This window comes from Pantherophis guttatus, chromosome 7 (assembly GCF_059756535.1).
Source record: "Pantherophis guttatus breed Tessera chromosome 7, ASM5975653v1, whole genome shotgun sequence".
NCBI lineage: Eukaryota > Metazoa > Chordata > Lepidosauria > Squamata > Colubridae > Pantherophis > Pantherophis guttatus.
The window spans coordinates 25,488,393-25,497,863 of record NC_142069.1 but is presented as its reverse complement, the minus strand read 5'-3'; the positions used below and the strand labels follow the sequence as shown (position 1 = coordinate 25,497,863).

Below are 9,471 nucleotides of genomic sequence, written 5' to 3'. Positions count from 1 at the left end.
CCATGCTGCTGTAACAAATTTCAGCAAATAATAATTATTATTATTATAAAACAGGCCCCAAACAATCAATATAAGGTATTAATTCCCAAATTTGAGAACAATTGAGCCCAAAATTTCTGTTGCTAAATGTGACATTTGTTAAGTGAGATTTGCCCCATTTTACGACCTTTCTTGCCACAGGTGTTAAATGTATTACTACAGTTGTAAAGTTAATAACATGGTTGTTAGTGACCCTGGCTTCCCCATTGACTTTGCTTGTCTGAAGGTTGCAAAAGGTGATCACATGATCCTCGGACACTGCAACCGTCATAAATATGAGTCAGCTGTAAGTGTGAAAAAGGGCCATAAGTCACTTGTTTTAGTGCCATTGTAACTTTGAATGGTCACTATATGAACTGTTGTAAGTCAGAAGCTAGCTGTATAAGACCAATTCTGATCATCAAGGTAAAAGCAGTGCAATAACCTAAGAATACCCCAGCTAACTTCCAGCCTCCATGCCCTGGAGCACATCCAGGTCTTTAAGGCTTAATGATAGCCAGTAGAGTTGGGTTATGACTCTTCATACAATGTAATTCAGTATCGTACACACATTTTGCCCCTGCTTCTTTGTCTCTCTGTCTTCTCTAACATCTGTTCAAGTAAGTTTCATCACTATCAAACACTACTTTTTGTTAATAATTTAATTGCAAGGATTTAAATGTTCAAGTCAAAAAAGTAGTAGCAAAATTATCATTATCTATATTAAGATGAAAAAGAAGTGATTTCTAAAACAACGGGATTCAAAACTCATAGAATCTGTGATGCAAGCTATAAAAATACCACAGTTTGAAATTATCCTGATTTGTTAGGAGTTGTCAGTGGTTTTATCAGGGGATGCAGTGGTTCATTGGGCTTAATGACGCTGGAACTGCCCGTCAGAAATGGTGAGTGAGCTCCCGTCGCTCGATCCTTAACTCCTGCCCACCCAGCAGTTCGAAAGCACGCAATATTGTGAGTAGATAAATGGGTACCACTTTAGTGGGAAAAACCTAGCTGCATTTGTGTGTGAGGAGAGCAGACGCCGGTGCTGGACCTGGATGGATGTGAGGCAATGCAACACGAGGCGAGGCGAGGCGAGGTCGGCAGAGGTGCCTGGAAAAACCAGCAACCAAAGCAACACTTGCTAATTGGTGTAAAGCTAGTTTGACCCCTGCGGTGCATCAAGGATAGGTGCACAAGTGCCAAACAGAATGAACGAGCAACCTAGGTTGTCAGGACTGCATCTAGCATATGTAGATTTCCTTGACGTTGTATGCTATACACTAAATTAATAAGTAGTTTCACTAATATTGAATCTGTATTGGTTTCTCCCATTATTACAGTTGGGAAAGCTAAAGGAATACGATCAGGTTCACACATTCCATTAAACCATATTTTGTCTAAGCATGGTTTATTAAATCAATGCTTGCAAAAGCACAAACCTTTGTTTACAAACAACATGAGCTGAACGTTAAGCCAAAACCAAACAAGTGACTATATGAAATAGTTTGGTGTATGATTTCATGAATATACAGTTATGTGTCCACATGGATTATGGATTGCCTTCCTTGTTCAATATGAACAATGCCTGATACCCTTAAGGAATCGAGTCTTAGCCATTCTTGATTGCTAAACACAATACTTCTAACATTCCAGAACATTTTCTTTCAATTCTGAAGCTGCGTCCTAAATACTGAATCAGCTATAAACCCATAGATATTTGCAATATATCACTTGATCTGTCCATGATAAAATGAATGGGCCCTAAACTTACACTTGTCCTGTAAAGAACAACTGGAAGTGAACTTAATTCAGAACAACAACAGAAATATATTTATATTTCCCCTCAGGGGTTACATCAAGGATGGCATTATTTTCTTTGGCAAAATAAAATCCCAAAGCACAGGTGTCTTGCAGGACATTATGTGAGGAATATTCTAATTGAGTCGTGGAGGAAAATTAAGGGTAAATTCTACTCTTCAGTCCCCTCCTGGCTGGTACCACTTGAAGCTATAACGTATAGGCCTCTATATAACAAAGAAAATCACCTCTCTTACCAGGAACTTTTGGACCCCCATGGCAGTCTGAAAACAAGAAATGAGTTGGAGTTGCAGGGAAGACAACTGGATTGGTGGGCTTATGCCCAAATTTGCTCGAAATTTAAGAAAGATAGGGAACAAGTTGGTATTAATTTGAATCAGCATGATCTGGACAATATCATTCTAGGAAAAGAGGATAAAATGTTATCAAGGATATATAAACTTCTAATAGACTATTGGATAGGGGATGAAATAGTTAAAGACTCTATGATTGCCTGGGGGAGAAATATTGGTTATCCAATTGATTTGATCAAATGGGAAGAAATCTGGCTCAAACATATGAAACTCCTGTGGGCAACATTATATAAAGAAAATGTGTACAAGATGCTGTATAGATGGCACCTTCCACCTGCCCGTCTTTCTAAAATGTATTCAAATCTCTCATCAAACTGTTGGAAGTGCGGGGAGATCGGCACCTATTTCCACATGTGGTGGACCTGTCCCAGGACGAGCGAATTCTGGAAAACCATACAGGCATGGATTATGGAAATCACAGGTTATAACCTAATTCTGAAACCAGAGTACTATCTACTGAACATTAGGCCAGATAATATAGGCACAAATATATGGTGTCTGTGTGTATTTATCACCACCTCAGCAAGAATATGTTTCGCCCAACATTGGAAGGGGAAAGACCTGCCGGCTGAAGATTTGATTCTGGAGAAAATTTTGGATTATGCGGAAGCCGACAGCTGACTAAAGCATTGCGAGATCAAAAGGACTCCGTATATTTCCAATGTTGGGACAAATGGTATGTTTGGTTGAACAACAGACACCCAAAAAGTCAAGTATAACCAGGACTATGTTTAATATTTGTTAAATTTGACTGAAGCCTACATACCGTAGAAAGCGTAAATATCATGTAAAGTTTCTGTCGCGATCATTTGTTTGACTATTTCTTTTTTGTTTGATGTACTGTTTTAAATAAATAAAAATTAAAAAAAAAAAGAAATATATTTATATTTAATACATGTTGATTGCCTTTTTACTTTAAGGCTTCTCTTAAGCATAATCCCCAAGCCAATCTAGTGCAACATTATGTTTTCACATTATCTAGAGACAGAAACATATGAGTCTATAAACAGAATATGAGTGCATGAGCAATTATGACTAGAGAGATACGACTCTGACAAGAAAGCACATAGCAAATTAATGTTTAGAAAAGAAGAAAGTTTGTTCAAGTATCTGATAAATTCTACAAGATAACAACCTAAGTGTCTAGTTTGCTCTGTATCAACCTGTCCTTCTTTTCAAGCTCTTTCAGTGTTATCTGGCAGACCCTCAGCAAGCATTGCAAGAAATCAAGATGCCTCCATCAAAGGAATTCTGAAACATAACCTGTGAGCGATAAGAAGGCAGGCAGACAGGCAAGAAGGCCGGCAAGCAGGAAGGCCGGCAGGCATGCAAACAGGAAGGAAGGAAGGAAGGAAGGAAGGAAGGAAGGAAGGAAGGAAGGAAGGAAGGAAGGAAGGAAGGAAGGAGCTTCTCCAGCTACAATTTGGCAGTAGTGAATCTTGTGCTTTGAAATGGCAAAGAGAAAGATGGAGTCTGCTTTCTCCAAAGCTTGTTTGGACAGCATTCTTAATGAGTGATTAAGAATTGTTTGTTGAGCACTGCTTCAGCAGGGTTTCTTCTCTTTTCTTTTGGACGGTTTCATTTCACAGCCAATGGAGGGGCCTTCTGTATTGTCCAAGGAGGGAGGGAAGCGTGCACTTCATTGGATCTTTGCTCCTTTGGCTCCCTCCTTCCTCCTTTGTTGTATGTTCACAGTCACTCTTCGGGTGCCCCCTGCTTCCAATCCCTGTTTAAAGCAGAACTGCAAACTCATAATATTTTGCCTTCTTCCCTCCCATAATTACAAGCAGCTGTTTCCCTCTACAATACCACCCCCTCCCCAAATCCGACTCTCGGCAATCACCATGGAGATGTCACTAGTAGGAGCAAGGCTGTGGCTATGGAAACCTGCTAGTACTTACTCTTCCTTGTAAAGTTTTCTCCTCGTGTGAGGGAATGTGAAGGAGCAGTAAACACAGGGACTACCGGATGCATGTAAGATTTAGCGATAATATTTTGATTTGTGTAGAAGGCGCTTGAATATATGCACATATACTGTATACTGTACACATGCATATGTATACACATGCATATATTTATATATCTACGTATATGAGAACTACTTTTGTGTATTAGTTAAGGTATCAGGCTAATAATTCTAGCACCACCTTAGGCATGAAGCCACTTGAGTGACATCACCGGGTGTCAACCTTGATTGGTGTGTGTTTGTGCATGTTTGTGTGTGTGTGTGGGGGGGGGAAGGAGAGATATGATAGATAGATAGATAGATAGATAGATAGATAGATAGATAGATAGATAGATGATAGATGATAGATAGAAGATAGATAGATAGATAGATAGATAGATAGATAGATAGATAGATAGACAGACAGACAGACAGACAGACAGACAGACAGACGGGGAGGGAGAGGCAGAGGCAGAGGGAGAGGGAGAGGGAGAGGGAGAGAGATTTAGTACCACAGCCACTTCAAGTTTAAAATATGAATTTCAAAAATTTTTTGAACTTTTTCTGGCAAAGTCAAACACTACAAATATTGGTTGGTTGTATGGTAGTCCTTGTACAAAGTCCTTGTTTTAGTAATATTTTGTGGGCTAAAGCACATTGACTTGGTTCACTCACTGAAATAAACCAAAAACGTACTTTTCCGTCTCCAGTAACTGAATGTATACAGAGTTTTAAAACTAACCAAACAATGCTACAACTTCGCTATGTCAACGCAGACATTGTGACACATTCTTTTGGTGCAGAATTGTAGATCCTTTACTGATTCAAAATTATTTATATGACATTTTACATTTGTCTGTAACTTTATTTTTTACATTTCTTGTGTGGCAAAGAGGCAGTCCCAGAACCAGCGAAATCTGGGGGCTGGGCAGGGGAAAGAATGTATCTGCCCTCAGTGTGGAAGGGATTGCCACTCTCGAATTGGCCTTTTTAGTCACACTAGATGCTGTTTTAGTACCTCTTTCCAGAGCACGATACCATATTCTCTTGAGAATGAAGGATGCCAATGATTTCTTGTGTGGAATTCAATGTTAATGTTAAAGACCATTTGTACACTTGGTGTATGGCCAGCCACTCCCTTCTGTCTCATATACAAATCCCCAAATATCTATACCAAGTCAAGTCAAGTCAGTGTTTATTACAGTCAAAGACCAGAGCAAGTTAAAAACAGCCAAGGAAATCCAGTTAATACCAATATCAGTTGAACCTGTCTACAAACAATCCTATATAAGTAAAATTCATATTTCAATCAAATCTAGCAGTTATGATGGGCCACAAAGTTGCTATTTCATACTAAATTTAATATCAGCCCAATTAATTTCAGAATTTAGTATGCCAGAATATTAATAATAGGAATGAGAATGCAAATGAAAAACCACATTTTGAACTAAAGCAACTCTTAATAATATGTTTACTACCACAAACAATATTTCTTTCAGTATTAAAAGCCTTTTCACATCCAGGCAACCACACAAAGAATATAAAACTCTTTCTTTTTGCTAGTAGTTTTTTCCCCCCAACTTTAGCAATTTTAAGATGCTGGCTGAGGAATTCTGGGAGTTGAAGTCCACATATTGTAAACTTGGTAAGATTGAGAAACATTGCACTCAAGCAAAAATGCATATTTAGTAGTTAAAAAGTGAGGCGGATTAAGCCACTCAAGCAAACATTAGCACTGCTTCTTTAAGAAGAAAAGCAATTCATATCTAAAATTAATGGCAATGGTAAGGAAATTAATAGCACATTTTCACATGGAGACTAAGCAGTATTTGGGAAGAAATTTAGAAAAAAGTTCTTCAGAGCAATTCTTTAAAGCAGGCTTCTCAAACTCACATCATTACGGTGGCGTCACATGATATATCTGGACTTTTCCCCCCTTTGCTAAACCAGGTGTGGGCTTGGCCAGCATGTGACGCATCTGGCCCGTGGGCCGGGAGTTTGACAGCCTTGCTTGAAAGCAACTGCATCTTTACCAGGCCTGGATTGCCAATTAGCAATCTGCAGCAACTATGTGATCCTCACATAAGGGGAAAACATAACTACTTTAAAGAGCTACAGATGGGTATATTTGTGGCCATGTACACCCTGAAACACTTCTTTGAAATCAGATCCAAAGCACTACACAAACCCTATTTGCCATCCCTCTGTATATTATATGGTAGAATGAGATGATAGAACTTGAAAGGGATCTCCTCAAGCAGAATTAAACAAATGATTTTGACACATAAAAAGCACCGTGGAAATACTATACAGTACGTTAATGAGATGGCTATTTTACATCTTTTCCCCAATATAGCACAAAGTTGGCTACATTTTTTGCATATGATTAATTACATGCCAAAAAAAATTGTTCATATACAAAGACTTTGAAATCATGGCTATCATACTTGTACCTCCTAGTGTTGTAGCCTCAAATTCTATCAACTCAAAATCCCATCTTATTCTACAAGATGTGTAAAATGATTTGTTCAAAATAATGTGTTTTTACTGTATTTTTGTGTACAGTACAAGAGTAACGCCATCGCATACAATAAATTGTTGAAATTGTATAACTTTGTCCCCAAGGCAAAGTAAATTGTACGTTAATTTTATTATAAGGATTATAATATTGACATATATCAATAAGTTAATTATAAAGTTTGCAAGCTACCAGTATTTATAATATTTATAACTTAATTATAAATAAAGGTAGCAACATTCTCAAGCCGAACATGGCTTCAGTTGACTCTATTATCATTATTTTTAATATTTTAATATAAAGGTGAAATGACTCATGCTATATAGCCTTCCTCCAAGATGCTGTTGAATTCTCAGTCAAATTCAGGTGGTCTCATCCCAATATTAACCAGGTTTGATTCTGCTTTGGTAAACCAGATGCTGCCCCTGCTGCGGCTATTTATATCGTTTACACTTTTAATTCATTATCATGCCAAAATTACATTGATTCTAAATACCATTACAGTTATCAGGAAGCTGTTTTAACTGAACCAGACCATCAAATCAGTCTTCATTTCCGTTCTGCCTAATGGCCATTTTTCACCCTAGCATTGACCACAAATAAATATCCATGACCCAAATGAAGTCATAAAACACTCAAACCTAGCCACACTATGCATGCCTAAACCCAAATGTCCCACTTCTGTTTATGATCAATTACATGTAGTCCTCAATTTATAGCTGCAATTGAGCTTGGAATTATCATCATAAATTGAGGCATCACATGACCAGATCTGATTTTCTGACTTTTTTGCAGCAGTCATTAAGCAAATCCCTTTTCCCCCTGGGTGGTTTTTTTTTTTTTTTTTTTTTTTTTGCTGTAAACCAAAAACAAATGCCAGAAACTGGCAGAACTTTGAATGGTCATTAAGAGACGGGTTGCAAGTCAAGAACTACCTATAAACTAACAGCATACTGCTATTTCCTACACTCAAAATCAGTTGCTGGAGGCCACTGCTTCATTCCACCCAACTGAAGACGAAAAATCTCTGTGAGGAACAAATTCTCTATTGCCTATTGTGAAAAAGGGATCAGGATTGCTCACGATTTATGAGTCAAACGCTTCTCTCAATTATATCTTATTTGCTTCTCCCTCTACTCTTTGGTACCCATGCAGTTAAATCTGTCCAAGGCAAGTAATAACTTCAGCAAAAAAGAGAGAGTAAATGCCTCAGAGTGAAAGAAAGCAAAGAACATTGTGGTCCCTTCCTCCCTCCCACTTCTTTTGATAACACTACTCTAAACATAGACAAGAATTTATATCCCTCCTTCCCCAACCCATAGTCCTGGAGTCCTACTGAGGGTATTTCAAGGTAGCAAAAATGAATGGGAAACTTTCAGTGTGATTTAGGGAGATCCGTACAAGTAAGGACCTTCTCTTCAGTGAGATTGGTGAAAAACCACCATGCTGTCTTCAAGCAACAGTAAACCTTATATGATTTACTAACTGTACTTTATCCATTGCTTCATTCTCCCTTCTGTATGCAGGAGCTCTATGGTACCCAAATGTAACTGTATGATGCCAAATGCTATCTGAGCCGAAACAGAATTTTTGATCAATGTTACCTCTCATGGTGTTATTATATGTATTCAACTGCAGCTTCTTTAATCCCATGCCTTCCCTTTTAATGGATCTTAAGATAGTTAAACTTCAACAATAAACTAATCGTTAAAATAACCCATCTTTCTTTAATACATCTGAAATCAGAAGACAACGCAGAACTAATTTTGCACGTATGTCTGTAATCTCAGCAGTTTTATATACATAGAATTCAACAGCCAGATACACATTTCACCTACAACTAATATCCTGAAGAATAGAAGATGATGGAAAAACATTATCTATACTACCATCTTATTGAATGATTCAAGCATCAAATAGATTAGAAATGTTTACTATTTTTTCTTAGATGAAATTGGAAATTTTATTATTGTTCAGTGAGGAAATAAAAAATGGTGATTTTAAAAAGCAGAGTTTGGATAACCTTGCCTTAACGGACTATGGTGGTGTCGGGAGGGGTGGGGAGAAGTACTACAATATGAAAAAGATACACCCAAATATGTTCTTCGTGGAAATGAGTAAGAAAAAGTTGTAGAAGCATAACTTTTGTTGCCCAGTTTGCAAACGTTTAAACAAAACCCTATTGAGTTGCCCAATCTTGTTTATCTGTTTAGGCCTAAACTTTTGTAATTGCCAAGACACATTTATAAATTACAAGAAAGCGTTCCTGGTGAAACGAATGCATACTGGATAGGTTATGAAGTATCTTCCCATGTTGGAAAGCCTCACAGGTTTCTCATAATCTCATAATTCATTCACTAAGCATCAAACTGTTAAACAGTCAGTTTTAGCACTTTTGGAATTCCTGATTTCCTATCCACCAGGCACCCAACGTTTCCTTTTCCTTCACTCATTGTAAAACAGCCTCTGCAATGCTTAATGGGGAAGGATCCATCCCCCAAATATTGATAAAAGCACAGACTTTCCTAGAAGTGTCGATGCAGGAATTGGCCACAATAAAAAAAAAACATGAAGTTATGAACTTTTTTTTTTAAATGACAGAGCCTGCAATAAGCATAGATGAAACATGAAAGGTAGGTCTAAAATGAGAGTCTAGAATGTGAGGAAACAGCCTTTGACTGACCATCCTGTGCTGGGGAGCTAGTTAAGACCTGTTATCATGAGTATGCCTCTCTCTTTAGGGATCCAGCTCACAAATTTTGGATTATTAATATCCCTTTCACATACTGCTCGCTTTCCATTTCTCCCATTATCCA

General features: G+C 37.8%; 1 protein-coding gene across 1 annotated transcript in view; it reads right to left on the bottom strand.

Annotated features, from left to right (window-relative positions):
* Positions 1-9,471, bottom strand: part of RFX4 (regulatory factor X4) — an 85,542-nt gene that overhangs the window by 72,031 nt on the left and 4,040 nt on the right. The gene's annotated exons all lie outside the window — the stretch shown is intronic.